Source organism: Anser cygnoides, chromosome Z, assembly GCF_040182565.1.
Source record: "Anser cygnoides isolate HZ-2024a breed goose chromosome Z, Taihu_goose_T2T_genome, whole genome shotgun sequence".
Lineage (NCBI taxonomy): Eukaryota > Metazoa > Chordata > Aves > Anseriformes > Anatidae > Anser > Anser cygnoides.
The window spans coordinates 47,354,095-47,378,183 of NC_089912.1; positions in this window are offsets into that span (position 1 = coordinate 47,354,095).

Below are 24,089 nucleotides of genomic sequence, written 5' to 3' on the forward strand. Positions count from 1 at the left end.
AGTCTGGCTGCTGGAAGAACACAATTTCAGTGTTCGGAGAATTAACACTGTGTTATGCACCAAGAAGCACCTCAGATCACGTACATTTCTGGTATTCTGTTTGAAAAAAATACATTGATTCTTTCATAAAGTAATTACTAAATCTTTTAAACCAAGACTCAAGTGTATTGCGGACATTGATCACGTTGTATTAGGCATTGATTGTTCAGCTTTTAGCAGATCAGACTGGAGACCTTTCTGTATCTCCTGGAACTTTTCTTGATTCTTGAACTGACAGTCCATATGGAGAGGCTATGCTGAAATATGAATATAAGGTATGAGTTGGGAATATGCTGCTTGTATCTCAGTCTGTTTGACATCTGTTTCAGAGACTAAATCTTGACTATATGAGCATAGTTATGTTTTACATATTTAAAGAATGAAATTTGTAGAATGTAGTAAGAGTAGAGATACATAAGGATTTTCATTAAAAAAATTACTTTCCAAATTATTCATCAGAAACTGTTGTCTTACAAAAATTAAAGTTTACACAGTAATTTTGTTAACATTATTTTCAGCTATGTGTCCTGAAATAAATATATGTATTGTTCATGTACTGAAATCTCTGTTGCTGATTAAATTATTTAAATACATTTTTTTCCACAATAAATAGAATCATTTGAAATCTCGTAAACAAACTTAATTTCTTTCATCATCTTCAGATATTTTTCTACTATTGATCTCTGTAATACCCTTGAGGTCTCTCTCTGGTTTTCCCTAGTTACTTCATATTTTGCATCATGTTCTTTCATGTTCTGTGTTTCAGTCTTGGCTGTCTATAACTTCTGTGGAAAAGGGGCATGTTACAATTAAATATGTACATCAATAAAATACAAATGAAAAACGCTTACATTGTATCAAAAGTGTATATGTCTGGTAGTTTCTGAGTAAATTACCTGTGGCCTAATTTTTTTTTTCCCCTTCTGTTGCAGACCTTTATCTCAGCTGGGTTGAAAAATGAAGTAGGTAAATACACAAACCTTCAAGATTTTTTTTTTCAATTTTTCATCTTCTTGGACATAATTCTGACCTTAGATACTTCCCTGGAGATTTGGAATAGCCACATGATAACAGGTAAAAAAAGCTTAAGAAACATCATCATTTGAAATGTTGTAAATCTCTGCTTGGTTTTCATCCTTGCTGCATCACAGTTAAAAATACAAATTCAATTGACTTTTACTGTAAGCTGGAGTGAGAGCAGAATTACAGCAACACTGGCACTCTTGAAGATGTCATTCTGAAGTGTTAGCAAATTATAGCCAAAGCATGTTAGGCATTGTTTTTATGTTTGTTTGTTTGCTTGTTTTTTAGAGGGACAGAAGGACAAACTGTTCACTCTGTTCAGTCATGCATCTTCCTTACAATGATTTTCCTGAGACAACTACATTACCGCTTGAGTGCATATATTTCTCTTGGTAATATTATATATATATTTTCTGCATTTAAATAGGAATCAGATATGGTTACTCAAACAACAGGGAGTTTCTGCCTAACCCGTTATTTTATTTCACCTCAGAATTTAACTTTGTCTTAATTTTCCTTGTCAGATTTCTTTGTATTTTTGGTCATCTCTTGGGCAAAGATCAGACTGTACTTCTGGTGTTGCATAACCACACATCCTGACATAGAAAGCCTGAAACATGACCAGGTCTCATTTGTGGAGAATCAGCACAAGTTTTCATTTTTCAGAAAGGAGGCTCGGAGTTAAAGGTAGATGTTGTGGCTGTACTGTTGATACATGATGAGACAGGAGGGCTTAGGTAAGGAGAGAAACTGCATTATGAAAGCAGGTGAATCTGCAGCATGTGTCTTTTTAATACAGCGTATTAATGCCCTGGTTCACATAATGCAGTTGTTGGTGGCCAAATTTGCCTTTTGGCTGTGTCTGTGCAGCTATACAGACCCTGCTAAGCTACCCAGCTCTACTTGTGAACAATTTCCCTTGTTACAATACAGTTCTTTGTCTGATGTAAATGTAAGCTAATCCTTTTTGACCAATACAAGAATATATATAATATAAAAGATCATTTCTTCAGGGCACAGCAATTACTCAGATTTCTGTGTGAGGCAATAAGATCCTTGCAAGGACTTCATTTGGAACAGGTCACCTTTTCATCAAAGTGAATATATTTTTTTTAATAGCTGATTTGCATATGGCTTATAATTTGCTGGGTTGTAAGTATTTGCCAGAATACCACTGGTAATGATCTTTGACTGTCCTCACTCAGTCTAAGGAAAACAAAACAAAACAGACAAACAAAACCAACAAACAAACAAAAAGCACCACAGCAAAACTTTAACTATCTGTTGCTAAGAGTTCTTGCGAATGTAATACTTTTGTTTTCTCTGTGCGAGGAAGAACTCAGGGATAATTCATCAGTTTGCTCAGCAAATACCTTCTGATCTCCGTTTCCTATATACTAACACTTTCATGTGCTTTTCTGTGGGAACCCTATAGTATTAGGTCAGAAACAACCTAGAGTAAATTTTCTCAGAGAAATGAAAAATTGAGTGTGGATTGGTAGAAACATAAAAGAAATTTACCCTTTTAAGCTACTTAGATCCTTCACACAAAAGAACCCCAGGACCCCTTGTGCCTTGGAGCTAAGACCAGATCAATGAAATGGAAGGATAAAGCTTTAGATATGCTGCCATATGGAGACTCATGCAATAGTAGTGGAGTTGTAAAGAGTGTTTCCAGGGCGTTGGGTATATTGAAGCCAAATTTATTTTATGACTAATGTGGACTGGAGTTTTAAAGGCATAGCTCAAACTCACACATCAGGAGGAATATGTTTTGTAGTGACTGAAATGAGAGAATCCTGATATCTTCAGAAGGCTGTATATCATGCAAAGCATTGATCAGAGTTATTGGTCTTTGAAAATTTACTTCCCAATGAAGTTTTCAACAGTGCATAACTGAAGGATTTGAATTATGCTGTTTGCTGAAAGTAATATTTTGTGATATAAGCTATTGATAGACCCCATTCCTAAGAGTTAGTTATTATATTCTTTTATAGCATTACTTACATTGTATATTATGTATTATTTATTGTGTTATTTTGACTTCAAAGGTGGATAAGGGTGCATAAGGATTCATGTAATTTGTAGAACAAAGAAAACACTAATTGTCACAGATGATAAAGCTAGAAAAAGTAAACTGCTAAATATAATTTGACTTCAAAGCAAAATAGTTTAAAGGCAGTATTTGTGTGCTATCAAAATTAAACATGACAAACGTTCAGACACTTTAGATGGGCATACATGTAAATTAAACAATAAATTTTTAAAGAAAATTAACAGGGTGGGGTCTGATTTTCTCTTCTGATATAACTATGCACTTCAGCACTGAGAGGAGACTACTTCAATACTGGCAATTTAAAAGCAGTTTGCTTGAACTTTGGTTCACATCACAGGTGTCTAAAAATGATAGTCACAAATATTTGCCTGCAAAACTGGATGAAAAGTGATCAGTACACATATAATTTCTCTCTGCAAACCTAGATTTCTATATTAACATACTCTTCTGGGAGAATTAAAACCAACTGAAAATTTGGTTTATGTTGTAAAAAAGCACTTCAGAAAAGTGCTTCAGAAAAGCATTTCAGAAAGCATTAGTATCAAAGTTGCTTGGTGTTGAAACTGAAAGTATACAGACATTTTTAATTAAGACATTTGTTAGCATTTTTAATTAAAATGCTAATATAGTTCTGAGATACCGTATTAGCAATTTTTACAATTATTATTCTGGATTTTGTAAATTTTGTGTGGTATGTGAAAGATGCAGTAGAGTGCTCCAATGTACTGTAGCATATGCAAGTATGTGAAATGGCACGGTAGCACCCCTTAATGTTTTAAGGGTGACTTAATAGGCACTTCCCTGTAACCACATAATTACTCACCAGTAGAATTTCATTAACTGATAACACCAAATTTACATGTAACACTTTTAGATTTGCAAGCACTTCAGGAACCTAAAACTTCTCCTTTATATCCCCTGGTATTCCTGCCATAACTCACATTGAAGTTAAAGCACTGCTTTTCAAGAGAAGCTAGCAGTCTGGTGCGTACCCAAGCTGGGAAATCCTTTAGAGAAGATGACCTGGCAAAGTTCCCATAAGACAAATCTTAAGCATAATGTTTTTTACAAAGTATTGTAGGTATGGCACCTGAAGAGCAATCTGTCCAAGATTTCTAAAAGCCATTGAAAATCTTGACTTAAATGCCTTCTAGTAGCTGTGCAGTAGATCAGTGAAACCAGGATGTGAATTAATCTATTTCCACAGATTCTATTTTTTTTTTTTTTTGTACTAGCCAGTGTGGACTTCTGAAAATGAATTCTTTTCATGCCAGTCAGGTGCATGCAGCAGTCTTCTTGCTGTAGAGCCTTAGAAGATGTTTACTTAAGTTGTGAATTTAAAAACATTTGTGATGATCTTTCACTTACAAGCCATTTGCCTCAGACTCCTTTCAGAAGTGTCTGTCTGTTTGTTTTGGCAAGTCTTTAAACTCCTTGTAACTTAGTCAACTTTAAAAGCCTTATTAGTGTAAGCAAATGCATGCAATTTTCATTAAGACGTCAGTTTGTCATTCATGTTTCATTTCCAGAGGTAAGATACTTTTGGAAAAAGCATGCAACTACTGCTGAGAATGCAGTTTGAAACATAATGAATATGCAAAAGTAGGAAATCAGTGAAAGCATTTCCTTCATTGCACTCCAAAGGCAGCACAAACCTACAGAAAATTTCGTTATGTCTCAGCACTGTGAGATTTCTTTGTCTAATTATTCCTGACCTCTTCCAGGTATCTGACAGCATCAGTTTGTTACCTGTGCTTTTCCCTTTGGTATTTTTAATACAAATAGAATAATAGAGGATTTGTTTATTAAAACAATAAGAATAGTGTTTAACTGGGCTATTATATACAGCAATGATGATACAGATGGCAATGTAGACAACCGGCAGGCCTGTCTATTCAGAGTCATTTGCCAGACTGTCCTGCCATTTGCGGTAATGCTGCATGCTCCCTTGCATTTTAATCTGGAATAACAAAAACAAATGCAACATTTGCACCGTTTGTCTGTAACACTGATACATGCATGCATAGCCATTTTGGAACTGCTCATCTCATCACATTTGCTTCTTCTTTTAGAAAGTCCATCCCAGCTGCTAGAGAGAAGATGCATTTCTGTCTTCAGCTGGAGGGGTCTGGCTGGACGGGGATCAAAGTGGGAATTATACAGAACACATCTAGAAAGCAGGGCTGTATAGGTTTAGATGCCAAAATATGCATTTATCTACTTATTTTTTGTTGAACATGTTGACCTAAGAGATTGGGACAAGGACATAAATTATAGCTCTGGGAGAATCCAAGAAGGATGCCAGAAGTCTTGGTACTGTGCCATTGCTTTCATCTCTAGGAGACTGCTTCAATACTCCAAGTACTCCTCCTTGTAAGAGGTGAGCCTAGTCAGTCCCTGCCAGTTCATACAAACTCAGTTAAATCTGTTTCCAGACATTGTACAACTCCAAGAAGCAAATTTGCTCATATGAATGAGCCTCTTCTTGGCATTGGGTTGCTGTTTTTACTATGCTGATCTGCAGAGATTGGACAGTTTACTCTGCTGCTAGATAAGTTTTATTGTTTGATAATATGCAGTTGAAAAGCTGCAGAGGCAGGGAGTATCTCCTTTGAGAAATGGCATTCAATCTGTAAGTACTGATAGAAAATTCCAGGCCTGTCCTGAGCAAAGTCAATGATACCTCCCCAAGCACTTTGGCTTAGTTCACCCATCAGTAATCTTGCATTCTCTCTCATCCTGGGCCTAAAAATGTCTATTTTGTTGTTGTTGTTGTTGTTGATTCTTTAAAATGAGAATTCCAACAATAAAAGTAAAATAATAAAACTGTCATACAGATTTTTCCATCTGGTAAGTGATATTACCATCACCATTTAACAGAATTTAACAGGCCTTTATTAAATGGCCAGCTTTCAGCAAGTCATTGAATGTCACCTTCTTAGCCTGGTCTTCCGTCCTATTTGAGCAGTTTGTGGAAGGAAAAAGGTTATCACACTGAGATTTTTTCACTTCATTTGATGTATTACTTCAACATTTGAAGTGCACAGTAAAATGTAACACCCAAATGTGTAGTTTAATATTTAAAACTTTTCTTTCAATTCTTACAACTTCTGCAAGACTGAGGCAATATACTCGTGAGCCATGTTTTGAAGAAAGTGATTACTATAGCTCATAAAATATGAAACAAAGATAAAATACATAGCGTGGATGAGCTCCATGAAGTCTGATTTCATTAGCAAAAAAAAGAAATGTCTAAAATATAACTAATAATGTAAAATTATATTTGTGACATATTTCTAAAAAAAACAAAAACCAAAACACATACACACACAAAAAAGCAAGAACAGAAAACAAATAAACAAAACTTACAGCTTTATGCTTGTAAATTTTTCACTGCTCCAGTCCACAGAAAGTGATAAAAGAAACTGGAGGATGTTTCAGTAGGAGGCCTGATAGTAACGTCTACAGGAACAGCTGCTAATGCCGAGACCCGAGCTTTCAGTTGCCCTTGGCCCAAATTTGGGATTAGATATCTGTGGGGTGAGTTTATGGTACAAGCATGTTTTGTCAGTGTTACCTCAGACTGACTGTGCTACAGACTCTCCGAGTGCCAGGACATTTAAAATGACAATAACTGTGTTTTAATCAACATAGCTTCTTTCATTTGTTAGAGGAACAGCGGTGAGATTTTATTATACTAGTGCCAGAATTACTTTGCTGGAACATCAGTGATTTGCCAGTAATAACAGAGCAGGCTTTTTGTAAGGGAAGACTTGCTCTGTCAAAGACAGAGATGTCTGCATTGTAACCTGTTTGCAAACTTAACATTAATACTGGTATCTTGCAGTTTCTTTGCTTCATTGCTTCACTTTGCAATCTTAACCATCTTTGCAAGCCCTATGAAAATTAAGATACCATTCGAGATCAAAAATTCCTAATGTCAGTGGAAAGCACAGTCTGCAAACAAACAAACAAAACAAACAAACAACAACAACAACAAAACAGAGTTAAGATTTGGGCTGCTGTTTGGGATGGGTGCACAAGAGAGACAGGAGGTCTGGGCACCCCTGTACTACTGAGGCAGGGCAGTGCAAGCAGGCAGACCAGGAGTCTACCAAAAAATCCACAAACCCAACGTTCCTATTTGCCTAAATTCTAGCTAACAGGCCATATTTGGCACTTTCTGTTTCTTCCCCAGGGCTACTAATTCAGGTACAACCAGGGATTATGCACGAAAATCCAGGGTTCAGTTTGGAGAGGCACTTCTCTTGAGACACAAAGTACACAGCCCAGTTAGTTGACCTGCATACTCGGCAATATTAAAGCCATAATGATGAAAGTAGTTCCGAAGCCAATTATTGACAGGATGGAAGGCAGAGGTGTAGTGGGGGAGCAGAGGAGAGTGGGCAGGAAATTGGCTGAGTCATTAGAAGAGCCAAAAGAAACACAAATGTGATTGTCATCAGTCTCAAAATGATGACCCCAAAGCAGTTAGCAGTGATGTAACTGAGATTAGGTAATAGTGATAAAAGTTGACAGCCTACAGAGGCATACAATTAGGCCTACCACATTATCACGTCTGTAAGTGGGCTTCTTTTGTAATTCGTGGTGAAACTCTTGCTGGCTGTAGCAGAGCAAAACATAAACAATATTAAGCATTGCGTACTTTTAGTTAGGACACCAGAAGAGGGCCAAAGATGGATAAATACAGCATCTATCAAGCCCAATCAGATGCCTGTTGAAATCCCTAAGGGTAGAAGATACCAAATACCAGTTTATCTCTTTTGGGGAAGCTGCTTTTATAACCAATGGATAACGAAGACAGAGAACTCTTACAGATATAGAAGGAAGATGCCAAAGATGCAAAGAAGCCGAAGCATTGCAAGTGACATTAACAGAGCATCAAGGTGTTCAAACCATGAAGGGATTATATTCTGCATTTTCTCATTCGTTGCTTCTGTTTGCTGTACAGTAGGAAAAATAGTGCAGTGGTATTGTTAAAGTAAACACTGTGGTTACCCTCTACACCGAAGGCTTTCCATCCCAGAACTTTTTGAATTAGTCTCAGTACATAAAGGACTAAAGTCATTACCAATGAAGGTATAAGATAATATAAAATAATGAACTAGTAGTAATGAAAGGAAAATACAAAATCTAAAATCTGCAAAATCTACAAATTATCTCAGTGTAACTCTTGCTTTTAGTTTTAGGATCTCAGAGGAATTGTAGTGGAGAACAACGCTGATGTTAACTTTTGGTCAGAGTCTCATCTTGCCCTTCGAACAGGTGCTTGGAAAGTTTTGTGGCTGAATATTGGGAATCAATCACTTCCCTTTATGCAGCAAAATTAACCCAGGCACTGCATGGAGTTCTGGTTTTTTTGTTGTTGTTGTTGTTTTTTTTCCTTTTTTTTTTTTTCTCCTGCTATGGATTCAGATTCTGGGACTCTGCCCTGAGGCAAAAAAGACTGGAAAGAGCCACCAGACCTTTGTTTGGATGCAGGTAAGTGAGGGCTTCTGCCAGTCACAGCAAAAGCTGGGCATTTCCTGTGGCTAGTAAGTCTGGAAATCAGTTCAGGGCAGCCTTTTTGTGACCACCAGCTGGAGATGTGATTTACACTGCTGGCAAGACTGTATTTAGGAGCAAGAGTGAGGGTCTTGCCTGAACGGCTCTTGCTTTTTGTTTGCTCAGCAATGTAATGGGAAAATCTTCATGGTGTTTGTTTGCTCACAGTCTGACCAGTTTAGCTAGCTTTAGTTTAGCTTTAGTAGATTTTAATGGTCTCTCAAAGGTGTTAAGCTACCTAGATTTGATGAGGCTAGTCCACAGGAAACAGGGATAGGAATAAGTAGGCAAAGGTTTCAAATATTATACTAATGAAGCTATTATGCTCTGTGAAGAACCTGAGAATGGCCCAAGTCACATGAAATCTCTCTGTTCAGGAGTGCAACGTAAGGTTTGTGTTGATACTTTATCGAGGTTTTCTAAGATGGCTCGTCGTACTTTGCAGAAGATGGGAGCATGGGACGGCAAAGACCAAGTAAAGTACTGCTCAGTCATATGCCTCCTAACATGGACCACGAGCTGCAGAGTTTTGCCGTACCTGTGCTTGGTGACCAGAGCATTTCTTCCCCATCTTCTTCTTTCCTCATCTTCTCACAGTGGTGCAGTACTTATTAGGAGGAGGTCTCGATGAATCCACCCAGGTCCCCCTCCTGTGATAAACAGATCACAACAAGCCTGCCATTTAACCCGCATGTTCAATATATCAGCTTTCGTTCATATTACTATGAAGGCTTTTTACCTGGCCTTTAGAGCAGCCCTGCAGCCATTAGCAGAAATGCTTTAAAATTAAAAACCAACCATACCACATGAAAATTTTGTAGCTTATGACTTGGAAACTCATCTTGGCACACCCACTACTTACTGATTCATTTTACCGTTCCCTGTATAAAGAGAGAGCCAGGCCACACTCAAGCCCACTGCTAATTTGCAGTTTTCTCTGATAGCCTTGGTGCTGCTACTAAATAGCCAGGAATTAGTGCTTCAGGCCTGATGCGTGGTCGAACAGATGAATGTTAATGCACTCAGTCCCTCTCCAGCTTGCAGCTGTTTGGTGGTGGTGCTGGTGTGTGCTCTGGGAACAAAGGCAGACAAAGGCTGGACTTGTCTGTATGCTGCTGCCTTTTCTCATGTTCGGGTTTGAGCAGAAGTGTGGTGGAAGGCTTTCCACGCTTCTGGCTCCTGTCACCCCTTTGTGCAAGGACTTTGCTTATTTCAGCTGTAAAATTAGTCATGCTCGTAAGTGCTTGCGCCAAGTCGGTGGGTTGGTGACTTTGGGGAGGTTACAGTCATGAACTGTGGCTTTTGTTAAAAGAAATGAATGGCCTGCTAGCTGCTTGTGGGCTCAAAACTGCTGAAAAGAGGGATAAGCAGAGCACACTTGGCAGTGTTTGTTTGCCTTTGGGAGGCATCTGGCCCGGTGCCAATGTCTGGACACTCTGCTTCTCTCCCCCCTAATCAAAATTTCAAATGAATTCTCACAGTGTAGGTAGTAGATTTTGTCTGACATAGTTTTTTTTTTTTTTTTTTGTCTCCCTACATTTTACCTGCTGTGGTATTTTGGAGAAAATATATGAATTTTTAGTACTCCTACATTGGCAATATATCAATATATTTTGGAAACTTTTGTCGTGCTCCATACTTTCCCTGCTTTCAGCCCTGGACATCAAGCCCCATCTATCATCCACGCCACCATGGTACATCTAACTACATCTTCTATTAACTGTGGAGTGTAAAAATGCCTCTCTCTTTCCCTTTTTGTGTTCAGAATTGTGCTGATTTACATCACATTAACAGGGAATCAGAGTGTGTAGGTGGAGCAAAGGGGAAGCCAACCTATTTCATGGTAATGCAAGGATGACAAAAAGGCTGTATGGGGCTCTGGTCACACCCTGGCAATTGAAGGAGTTATCTGGCAGCTCACAGGAGCTGGTGGCAGAAATAATCCTATAGACCATCTTTCTAGAAACCACAGTATTATTAAAATGTTCATTTATCTGAGTCCCAAAAGAGTCAAATGATAAGAACAAAACAGCTGCAAAGGTTTATATTCAACTTTGATGTGCAGCCTATTTGCAAATAGTCTCTGTTTCTGTGTACATCAGTAATTACCATGAGTCACTGTATGTCTGATGTGCAATGCAAATTACTAACCCAGATTAAATTTTGGAGTATCTAAGACTGCAGATTTTATTGTTGTTGATTTTCACCTACAATTCCAAAGAGAGCAACTTTTTTTTCTTTTCTTTTTTTTCCTTTTACGTATTTATATATATACATACATTTATTCAGGATGTTCAGTAAGCAGTGCTGCTTATATTATTGAAACGAAAAACTGTGGTAAAACTTTACCACATATATATTCTGACTCTGCGGATCATGACGCCATTAATCCACACATAAATTCATGTCTGATAAAAGAGGAACTCCTACTGGTCGGGGAAATGGACAGGAACTGTATATTTCTTACTGCTTACCACCCACTAAAGAATCTTAGCAACTTTATTAATAAATTTAGATTTTTCTGAAGAATGATCTGTGCTTCATCTTCATCAAAGTTTCCCTTGGCTCAAGAGCTCCATTGCTTCCCTGAAGATTTTTCAGCTGCTTTTTCTAAGGTTACATGAGCACTTTCTAATTATCGTGCTATATATTTTCAGTTCCTAGTGTCACTGACTTTGTTATAATTATTCTTTTTCTAACTGGGAAATTTGGTTTTGAGATTGTACTTGAATGCAAAATAGATAAATCCTATCATTATTTTGGGGGGAATTTTACTGCTAATTTTACATTAAAACAACTCAAAGTTCAATCTTCTATATAATGTTAGTGTTTTAGAGGAAGATGTTATTCATTAGAGAAACGCAGTTTGATCTAACTGGTGAAAGTCTGCTTTCTCATTTTGTTTTAAGTGACTTTAGACTGCAAGAAATCAAGCTCATGAGATTAAAAGGTTTTCTGAAGAAGTAAAGTTGCATGCCTGAAGTCACCCAGCTGTTACAACAAGCCTTTCCAAAGCAGTGACAAATGACACAACACTGTAGTAACACTCAGGCGTGCAGGCCTTTTGAGCTTTGGCCTTGCACTTGTTTTAGAAGCTTTCAAAGTGTTTAAGGATGACCTGGTTTTTAAGATCCATCAACGATGGCAGTTTGCGAGTCTTAATTACCATCATCTTGTTCTCCCTTTTCTTTGTCCAGTATGAGTAATTTAGTGGGAATATTATGTCACCACTTACCAGGAAGATCTTTGTTAGACCTATACAAGGCTGGCAAAGCCTACAGATGGGGATCTGCCAAATAACATAAGAGCTTAGAGAAGTGCTAATACTGGAAGTGCCGGATCCATACTATCAGCAACTAGACTGTGTCCTCAGTGTAAGAACTGGGAGTTAAGACGTGTTTTCTAGGAAGAAGGTTTTGTGGTTGTTTTATGAAATTCAAAAGCAAGTGCTGAACAATATACCTTCTCATAGTCACCGTGACTACAGTATTTTGCTTGACTTTAGGAACAGGCAAACTTCATGGAACTTGAAACTTTCCAAATTAATGAAAGTGGCTTCCTTCCTGCCTTCCTGCCTTCCTCCCTTCCTCCCTTCTTCCCTCCCTCCCATCCTCCCTCCCTCCCTGCCTCCCTCCCTCCCTCCCTCCCTCCCTCCGTTCCTCCCTCCCTCCCTCCCTCCGTTCCTTCCTTCCTTCCTTCCTTCCTTCCTTCCTTCCTTCCTTCCTTCCTTCCTTCCTTCCTTCCTTCCTTCCTTCCTTCCTTCCTTCCTTCCTTCCTTCCTTCCTTCCTTCCTTCCTTCCTTCCTTCCTTCCTTCCTTCCTTTCTCCCTTCCTTTCTTCCTCTTTCCTTTTTTTTCCTACAAAAAATGTTTTAGAGTATTTTAAAAATCCATATTTTTCAAATTTGTCTGTGAATTCATGTTTTTAAAGAAATGATGTTCTCCATACAGCTACAAGCAAACTCCAGAAACCTCTTAGAAAGAAACATTAATGCCGTGAACCCTCACATTTAAAAGTCAGGGCTGCTGAGTAGCCTTAGTTCAGCCTCCCTGAGTTTATGTATTATGCTACAGACTTTAATTACATTGTTGCATAAGTTTCTTTCTACTCAAAATCTTGCCTACCTTAACACTAACAGTTATAAACTTTTTGATGTCTGACTTTGCACTGTTAAATTTTATCTAGCATAAGGCTTTTCTTTTTGTGTGGAGAAAGCTGGAAATGTGGGGCTGTAATTTCCAGAGATTTTTTAAACTTAATGGAAGTCACCCCTTAAGTTTAAGAAGTCATCTTGCTGAGCTCTCCTGACAACCTGTCATATGGGTCCTACACAGAGATGAGGAATCATAGCACTCTTCTACCCATTTCAAATAAGAGAGTAACTGATAGCTGTAGCAGCCCAAGTGGCTTAAGTTTCCTGAAGTGCTAAACAGTAAAACCAGAGATGTGTAAAGCAGCCTGGGCTACAGGCCTCTCTTCCTGGATGGTGTACAATACAAGGCTCTCTCCTTTCCTCTCCTCTTCCAGTCTGGAAGGCTGAATATAACTGTGAAGATGCTCCAAGTGGAATCCAAGTCCCAGGCCCATAATACTGCATTACTTTCAGTTCTTTCTGTCAGCTAATACAGTCTTTGTTCTCAGGGCAGCTATTCATCTGCTTTTTAGTCGTATGGGAATTGCATTCAACCTTTTCCCAGTTCCCTCTCAGTGTTCCCTGAGGGATGCTGTCTTGATCCTTTCCTATGAGGAGCTAGGCACTCACACTTTTCAGGAGCTGCTGAACTTCTCAGAGGAACCAGACCATGTAGTAAATGACAAGGTCTTTTTCTAATGAAAAGAATATGTTAGAGGAGAAAATAAATTGATATTGAAATAAAGCCCTGGAGACAGCCTAAGACACTGTTCTTAAAGAAGGGCAGGCATTTTAAAAGACTCAGAGGAACAATAAGAACATATTTCTAAAATCAAAATCTCATGGAAAAAGATCCTTGGGGTTGAGGGGATAGAATACAAATTTCAGTTCTACCAACTGTAATTAAAACCATAATCTTCTGTTGGGATCCTATTAAAAAAAATCCAGGAATCCTTATGGAAATCATTATTTGACCTCTTGGTGCACCACTTAAAGAGAAAACAAAGCCCCTGTGTCACAAGTCACTCCGTGTGGGAGTTCCAGCAAACTCCTTGGCCTGTCACGAGCCCCATTGATTTTACTAATTCAATGGTAGGGTAGTGTCCTAAAGGGAGAAACCTGGCAGCTTTGGGGAACATCACTCCTTGTCTGGGTCCGTGCTTTATGGGGTTACCAACATGCATTTATGTTGGCTGGGGATGTTTTATGATGATGACAGCATTGCTGAGTGGGTCTGACCTTCCAGGACAGCAGGCCACGCTGAGGTGTGAGGAGAAGCACTGCCCAGTCTGTACGGTGCCTACGTGCTGCATCTAGTCAGTGCATCCATCCACACAACACCACATGTTGCACTTGTAGTGGGGCTACATCAGCTTTCCCAGGTGTGCGTGGAGGTGAGGAGTGAGCCTGAACTGTGTCTGGAAGCCACGTGGCCAAAGAGATGGGCCTTGGGGATCACGCTGGCTTCACCCACAGGTCCAGGCCGGTGGAGTCCTGGATCCATGTGAGCATGGTTGGTTGACATCAGCAGTGCTGGTCAGAGGCATGGGTGCCTGTCCTCTGCAGAGACCAGCAGTGTGGAGGCCTGCTACCACGCAAGGAGAGATGGGGTCAAACCATGAGTACCTGCTGAGATTCTCCAGCATTTTTAAATGGGTGCCAGCCTATAGCTGGTAAAGGTGTAGCTCTTCTCCTGTTGAAATTGTATAGATAAGAGCTTTTCTATCAAAAAGGTGTCCTCTCTGACCATTATAACTTTAATATTCACTTCTTTAGCCTTTTTTTTTTCCGTTTTTCTGAAGATGAGTAGGCAGCCTAGTAGGTAGACCAGTAAGTCTCAGGAAAAGGGACCAAGAGCAAAAGATTTCCAGTGAAAAGGGTTTTATTTTCTTCTCTTTCTTGCTGTGAAAGTGTTCATTGTTCCACCTCCACAGTTTGTTGCTAGCTGTGGAGAAAGGAACAAATTATTACATGCAGGCAGAGGAAAAGAATGTTAAACTGGGATGAACAGGGGTTTTCATCACGATGGGAACTGGACAGAAAAGAAATCAGTGTCAGATAAGAAATTTGTGTCAGAGGGCTGATGTTATGTTTTAATATTCCAGTAGTGACCATGTTATCTCTGATGCCTTTTGGAACTGTTTGTACTTTGACTTAATCTAGAATTAGAGCTTTCAAACAGATTCTGTAAGTCCCTCAGGGGAACAGTTACTTGTCAGCTGTGATTATGTTTAATCAGTCCGAGTGGGAAATTTGCCATTTCCCCCCTTAGTTGTATCTCACCGAGTAGTATTTTGCCTTTTTGGGGTGTTAAATGGAACAAAAAGAAAAAAAAAAAAAAAAAAAAAGGAAAACACTGTGTTGTCATTTGATTTCCTGGGTTCTGAGTTACATTATACTACCATATGCTTGATGTGAGGTTTTATAGCAATTACCATTGACACAGAAAATGATAGTACACCAGACAATGTAAAAGAATCCTCCTTCTGCATTATGCAGAGAAGAAAAATTATTTTCTTATCCTATATAAGAAAAATGAAGTGAAGAAATGTGGCTAAGCAAATTGGTATTGTTTCTTCTTGTAATTTTGATACCACTTTCTAGATGAGAATTTTTACCAGTAGAACTATATTGATCTAAATCTACTGTTATAGTTACACTGGAATATATTCCCATGTGAGCAATCTTAGGAAGGATAGTGTTCATGCAAAGATTCACACTGTTACAGCTCTAGTGGGATAATTGTACCAACACTGTTTGACCTATAAATTTCTCCACATAGGAAAAATGCTTAGCAGAAAAGCCTAGATCAGAGACCAACATCCCATAGACAGCAGGCCTTGGAATTATCTGCAATGGGTTGCTCGAGAGTGGCTTAACTACCCACCCTTTTGTTACACTTGTGTGTCAGTTCTTCTGCAGAGCTTTAACCATGAAAGCATCTCAGCATCATCCTGGAAAGCTCTTCCTCAGTGACACATTATAGATGCTTCATGATATATTGTCACATACAGAATTTTTTTCCTCCCTGTATATGGCATTCAGAGAGCAAAAACAAATTTGGAGACATCTGTAGCTAATTTTGGTCTGGAGGGAAGGGGTGGAATTTTCAAGGATGTCTGTAGGCCAGGGACATTAACAATGACACAGGCAATGTGTATTTGATGTAAACCAGTTAAAAATCTGTGGGTGGTGCTGCTGTAAGCGGAATATTTACTATGACAGTATGTACAAATAGTCTGGTGGCTGATTTATGTGCAAAGTCATGATTAACTTCAAGTGGGTTTGTAGGTCAGCATTTATGTTTGACCTCTTTTTCTAAAAATACACTTCTCAAATTTCACAAGAACTCTTTCGTGACAAAATTTGGTCTTTATTAACTCTTAATAAATACCTTCAGTTCATTCCAGTGTTGCATCATCAGGTGTTACCAGCATGAACAGCACAACAAGGAAAGATTAACTTTGTGGATCAATATTTATTTTACCTGGGGACTTGTGTGCATGTGAAATTTATTTAGTAGCAACTCAGCCTGCAATGATAAAAAAGGATCTGTATAAATGCAGCATATTCCTTCAGTTTAACTTTAACCTAACTGGCAGTTACACTATATATCTGTGTTTTGTGTTGTGAGAAAAATCTCAATAATTTTCTTCAGACAGGATCTTCTGTGAAGCTATTTTATTTGCGATTGCAATGGCGGGTGTCCTGCCAATTAGGAGTGCATTATAGTAAACAAATCGTAACCTTTTATTCCCTATTACCTGACAGCTGATCACCTCCACTGTTTCCTCATCGGCTGAGTACTATGGGTTCACAAGCTACTTGACGCTCCTCTATACCATATATGTACAATTTTTCTTTTTTTTTTCAACCCTTCAATTTCTCCTTTTTTTTTTTTTTTTTTCCCCTTTCTTATGTTTTGAGAACCTGTGATCTTTGTTTTACTGTTCCCACACTGCTCATCCTGTTTTTCTCAAGCTTCCACCTTATTTTGGAACAGTGCGGCCTTCTACTGTCCACTTATCTACTTAGCATTTCTCCTTATTATGACTACACAACTACCTTCGAATACAGAAAATTACTTCTCTACTGCAAAAACAAAACTTAGTTTCTCACAGTGTTTAGCTTTGCTATCATGAAATCTGAATTGTCTGGATATAGAAGATCTATATTCAAAGTGCATCAAAGCTTTCTGGGGAACAATGCTGCTAAATGCTGCACAACATCTGCAAACAAATATTTAGTAACCTGTGCAAACACAAAGGAGAGAAGCTGAGGTTTGGAGGACAATAAAAAAGGGAGCAGGGCAAGGAGGCAAAACCAAAGAACTGCTGAAGAAGGAAAAATTGGTGTAATCACACAACTGGAAAGGAGTTGCAGAGTCAGATCTTCTGGATAAATAAATTAACAAAGTGTGCTTTCATGTTGCCCTTTTTCTACCTCTTCCTCTTTGGCATCTGACTGCCTATGCATGAACCTGAAGTCTCATCAGCAGAAGGTTCTGAAAACTCTGTGTGTGAACAGCTGCCCGTAAGGACCTGTGACTAAAAAACTCCAATAATAGCTGGGAAAAAGTAGAAAGCTTAATTTCTTTCTTTCTTTCTTTCTTTCTTTCTTTATTTTTTATTTTATTTATTTATTTTATTTTATTTTATTTATTTTATTTTATTTTATTTATTTATTTTTATTTTATTTTATTTATTTATGATCATAGGCATTTTTAAGCAAAGCACCAGGTTTCTCTCATCTATATTAATGTATTTTGTTTGATCCCTTTAGGGAACTGATACTTCTCCAGAACACACAAGCTCAGTGGAGTGTGTATATAATACACACTTTGTATGACAACAACATTGGATAACCCATCAAGATGCAGAGATTACAGAGTGGACAGTCTGTGGACAGGGTGCTATTCTGAGTTGAGAGCACTATGCAGGAATCAATGTAACTGAGGTTATGTCTATACTGCAGAGCAAATGTCCTTTGGGGTCTATCTCCCAGGTTCTGACTCTATGACTGATCATCTAGACCAGTGGAGGAGCCCTTGGACACCAGTGTGACCTCATTCTGGCCTCTTGTGCTTGGGTTTCTCTTTTGGGAAAGCAAGGCACAGGAGATGCTGTGGGCTATACCTCACGCTGACCTGGCATTGCCATGCATCTGTGTGTTCACCCAGGCTCCTGCAAAGGCTCCAGGGCCCCACGGTAGTGGTTAGGAGCTCTGCTCCCTGCAATAACTAATCGAGGTGCCACTGATGAGTTATAGTCAAAGGGTTCTACAGCAGCTAAGAAATATATAAATATATGCTAAATATAAACAATGATTTCATTTGTGTTTGCTTTAATTAAAAATACTTGTTGACTTTGCTCCACTAAATGAACCTTCCTTTCTTTATATCGTAAAAAGCAAGAATGGAGGCAGTGAGAGAGTGGAAAAAGAAAGTGAATCAGGGTGAAGCTATGTGGTACAGTGCTTCAAAGGAAATAATAAATCAGATGTATATACAGATATATATCTCACCTGGACACTGAGAAGGGTTTAGCGAACTTAGGGGCTGGTGAGATAGTTCCTGCTGCTCTGAGAAGGATCAGCAGAAGGGCTGGTGTTGCCAGGCAGTGAATTTTGTTAAGGATTTTCCTTTGATAGGTATAAATGATTCTGTCTCCTGCAAGGAACGTACCTTAAAGTGTCTTAACACTTCAGCTGGTGATTCCTTCTGTAGTAAAACCAGTGAATCATAGAAATTGAGTTGCTTTGATTCCTCTGGACATGAAGCTGGTGTTTAACTGCTTCAGCTTCTGAGGATTGCAAAAGGGCTCCAAGAGGCAACAAGGGACTGTGACTCTGAAGGTTAATGTTTCCAAACTGAGATGTCTCTGGTCCTGCAGTTCAAGCCCCCACTGTCTGCACAGCATGTAAGCAGCTGCAGTTTAAGGAAGATAGAGCTACTGTTTGTTCAAATAGAATCTGATTTTCTCTTTTTGCCCATTAAACAAAAGGCTGCCAGCAAGAGATCCAGCTCTTCTTCCAGTCTTTTAAGAGAAAGTGCTTTTAGAAAGCATTTGAGATGGTATTCCTCACAAAGTAGTCACCATTTCTCTGAGCCTGTAGGCCAAAATGCTTACATAGGTCACAGTAATGGTACACTTATCACTTTCTTATTGATAAGTACATCCTTATGCCACAGTACCCTCAGTAAGGCACTGTTCATGTGCAGCAAAAGCATGGGTAGAGGAGGTCATGGACCTTGTCTAACACTGTCACACCCCATGAACTAGGACAAGTGGCTTACTATGTTAGTCAAAGCTGTGCGCTACAGAAAAGCCTCTTCCAGATAGGAGACATTCCTGATAGTGCGTTCCTGGCAATTCTCCCATAGGTGGTGGCATCTCTTAGTGTGCTCAGACTGCCTGGAAAATTGGTGGCTTTGTCTCTCCACAGTGCTTCATATGCTGCTGTAGGCAATACTGCTGCCAAGACATCAGAATTGGATTCTGAGGCTGTTATTGAACACCAGGGATCACTACTCTGCTGTTAATCTGCAGCTGCATGGGTGATGGTTAGATGGTTCCTGGTATAAGTAAAAGTCTCTGTCAGCTATGGTGAAAAACAGGAAGATTCAGAAGACAGAAGAACAGACAGTGATGTCTATGCATCCAAATGATTAGTAAAGATCTTGAAGGCTGCTAAAGTCAAGTCAGTGGCACTATCTCTATTTAGGTGTTGTGCCTACCTTCATCACATCAGCTCTGTTTGCTGGGCTGTCAGCACTGTATGGTTAGTGTCTGCAGCACCACAACTTTCAGCTGAGCACCACAAACTTCCAGGTGCTCTGGGTGCTTTCAGGAGGTCTCCTGTGTGCATGTTTCTGTTTCTGAAATGCACAGACCTCCATCTTCTGCAGCCATGGGTTGCTGTGAGTCTGCAGCACCACCTGCTTCTCCCTGACAATGCCACTTTATTACTACCATAACAACAGTGCACAAAATGAAGCTATTCTAAGTGTTGCCCTTGCTTTTACTCTTCCTTGGCCTTATTCTTGTTCTCCTTTCTGGGCAGCTGCACATGAGACAGAGGAACCTGTGACTGTGGCTGCTAACAGCACTGTCACAGTCGTTGACTAGCACAGTGCTTGGCCTGCAGCCAGCTTGCAGTGATCAGCACCATGTCAAATACACATACTCCCTGCGTATTGTGTGTCTGCCTGCCTGACAGACTGAAGCACAAGTTGCCTCTGGTGGTTGTGCCTCTGGCTATTCACACTTGCTGGCTGTTCAAAGGAGTCAGATTTTGGGATGGTAGGAGAGCTTCCAAGGATTCTTCATGTGTGATGCCCAGGTGGTACACAACAGTTCTTGATTGCTTCATGGCCCACATCCAAGCATGCTCTGCCAGAAGAATGTCACAATGAATAGAGGCCGGCAATGTTGTGAACAAGTCAAGCCATCAGGGGGAACCTTCCTTTCCCGAAAGCACTAACTCACTGCAAAATGAAAGCCAATAGGACACGGACACTCAGTTCACCTGCTCAGATGGTGCACTTCAAATGGAAGTACATCAACTTCATGCAACCTGAAGAAAGCGGGCAAGCTTTAAATATTTCGTGGGTTGATGTCACTGAAATAAGTGGATTTGCACAGGTGAGCTACATTTGTCCACAGCAAGTGCTCTAGACTGCTTTTTAGACAGGTGTTGGCTTGATAGATGTGATCCAAAAGCCAGAATAATGCTGTCATCATACTAGAACTTAACTTCTTTTTAGCATTCAGTAGTTTGGAGTACTCTTACCTTTTTGTGCTGATGCTCCAGCTATAAGCTGGTAGTGACATCTAACAATGTCATTTCATTACCACAATATCAGGGGAAAACTACCTTGAATTAGGTACTGTTTATAAACCAATTGTTAAAAAAAAGTTGCATTGTCTTCCCAGTTCTATTCAAAGTTACGGCTTAACTACAGACAGGCAAGATTTGTGTGCTGCCATAAAATGCTACAGGCCAGAGTCATGAGAGTGTCAGGGCCTGGAGGACGAGTGGCAAGGCCTGCTGAGCACCATCACATCACTCAGAGATGCTGCTGGGCCGGGGGACTGCCAATCCCCTAAACACTGATTCAAAAAGCCTGTGAGCAAAATGACGGGGAAACGCAGAACATTTATATCCCTGCTTCATTATTGCTGTACAAATGTCAGAATTCTTTCCCACCAGCAACTCTCTGAGGAAAACGATAATATAAGTGCATGACAATGAAACCAGGCTGTCTCTCCAAACACTGGCAGAGCTAGTGCTGAGATGAGATCAAACTAGGAAAAAACCCTGCTCTTTGCTCATGGTTTTCCTGTCTACCTTGTATTGTCCGGCTGCCTTTTCAATGAAAAACAAAATTTAATGAAAAGAAGCCATGTAAGCTTGTTAGACTATTGTGAGATAGAATTACTTTTTGTCTTAGAGTTAGCTGCTCCTTACTCATTTGCCACATATTACATTGGGCCACAATTACAAAAACCTCTCCTATACTACACGAAGGACTGTGTGTGTGTGTGCATATCTGTTTGTGTGCATGTTAAAATTGTCTTTTCTCTCTGTGTGGTGAGAGCATGCTGAGCACATTGTCATCATTATGGAAATGTAAAGGAATAAACATAATAAAACATTATGCAATAAGTTACATGTGCACAGGGTGTGCATGAAGATCTTATTGGAAGAGTTTTGCAGGCCAATTGCTAAGCTCTTTTAAAGCTCTAATAGCTTTATAGCTTTGTTCTGCAGTGTCTTGACACAAAGCTTTCTGTAAGCCATGTTGAATGCTGTTGCCTTGTTATTTCGTCTTGCAAAACACAAAGACCCCATGTATCTTTCTCATGTGGCTCTCTAGGGAAGAGGGAGCAGGTATAACAATCAGGATCATGCAATAATGAGTAGCTCTGCTTTAGAAGGGGAGAGAAATACACCAACTAAAACTTGATGTATCTGGTTAATATTCAATGCCAGCCCTGGTCCTGAAAATATTTGTTCATTTATTTGACTTTGAACACATTTGAAAAGGTTGAGTTTTACTGTCCTTCCCTGAACTGACGACATGAGGAAAACAAACAAACAGAAAAACCCAACCCAACCAAATCAACAACAACAACAATAATACTAAGAATACTAATACTACTACTACTACTAATAAATCCTCTAGGTAATTTGTCTTCTCCAAGGCTGCTATAGCCTCCATTCTCTCGTAAGTGTGCTCTGCTTGGACTCTTTTAAAAAGAATATTGTAAGTAGAAACAACTACAAGCTGAGGCCTCTCCTACCACGTCAGTGCTGCTTTGGCTTTGTACTAACGCTGAGCCTTTCTTAGAGCTGACAGTGCAGTTCTTTTGTGAACCCTAGTAGTTGTCACAGTCCCTTGGGAAACTATTTTTAAAATGTCAGCATTGTTAAATACTTAGAACCATGAAAAGTCTCTGTGGAACTATAAAATTACAGGCAGTTTTGCACAAGTGTCTTTTAAATGACAGCAGAGCATCCCTCTTCCATTCAGAGTCAATTAGAACACCTCCTCCACCACCACCTCTTCCCAGCTTTTTAACTGCAACATGATGTGTTTTCCTCTCCCTTGAATAAATTTTATTTTAAGGAGGTGTGCACAACAGGTTTATGTATGTGATGAATCTCCAAGGATGCATTTGGAAAATACATATACTTACATTTAGAGCATATTGGAATTCACTCAGAGGCATACATTGTGTGTACAGGGTGTACTTTATTACACATGAAAGTAAAAAAAATATGAATATTTTGCTATACTTCTAGGATGACACTTACTGTGGTCAAACAAAACAAAAAACATATGTGCAATACTACATTTCTGACAAGCTTTCTGTTGGAAAAGGCAGTGAAAGTGTGTAAATATCAAAATTCTGTAGAAATAAAGGTTATTTTTTACTGGCTGGCACTTCTCTTAAAAAAAAGGGAACAGAAAAATATTTGAACCGTATAAAGATTTCCCAATCACTACTTAGGCTGCAAATCTACAGTGTTTAAAAGATTCAAATGACTTTTCATTTCAATTATCAGGTATGTGTACGTGTTATATATAGTCCAATATAGCAGTTGAAAAAATTACATTAGTAAAAGAAATAAAGGATGATTTTAAGATGTTTTTCCTGTTCCATGATAACCCTTTTCAACCCAGGTCCTGGAATTTCCTTCCTGAAAATAAATAAATAAATAAATAAATAAACAAATAAAATAAAATAAAATAAAATAAAATAAAATAAAATAAAATAAAAATTGGGGGTTATTGACCTTACTAAGGCATAAAAAGTGAAAATCCTTCATAAAACCTAATTCCTGGCACTTCTCAGTATAAGTGACGACTGCTGTAATGACAGATTTGGTGGTGAAAATAGATTGATTGTAACATTTCAAAGAAAGTGGAGGAAACTGATTTGAGAGAGTCACAATCAGGAGGAACAAAGCCCTGGAAAATACATTTTAGGGAAAAAGCAAGCACAAGACTGTGTGAACTAAATTGGCCCTTCTTAGAAGCAAAACAAGGTGTATTACTCATGCTCAGACTCTTGCCTGGCATTAGTGGGCGGCTGTGATCCGACACTGTTAGAAGATGAGGAACTGCCATTCTGATTCTCTCCTTGAGGCCACCATGTAATTCACGAGCTAACTACCAGAGTAATAAGATTTTCTTTTTCTAGCTCTCCTGTGTGCCAGTTAGGATTTTTTTTTTATTTTATTTTATTTTTTTGTCAACAACAAGGGTGAAGACATCTGAAGATTTCAGTTAAATCAAATGCTGAATCACCTAATGGGAAATGATACAGTCAAAAAGGTAGTTGTAATTTCTATGGTACTGTCTTTGTAGTTGGAGAAAAGGAGTGGAAGTAGGAAGGAGGTGAATACAAGTACACAGTCTCTAGAGTCCAGACTTTTAACCCCAGACTTTTAACCTAGGCTCCTGGCATTCTAAACAACTGGTACGCACTAAGAAGGGATGTTTATTGCAGGACTTAAAACTCCAGTCTGAAAAATAAGTAGAAATAATGAATATGCTTCATACAGAAGGGCTACATTTGGAAGCAACTTGTGTCCTTGTAACCAACAAATACCCAGCAATGGAGAACCCGTTAGAATTGCCCAGTTAGACAAGCCTTTCAGTTTCCATTACAGGAAGGCTTAAAGCTTTCCATACAGGAAGGCTTGAAGAACAAGAGAAAACCTCAGATTTTGGCTTGCAGTATTTTCCTTGTAGATTCTTTTTAGC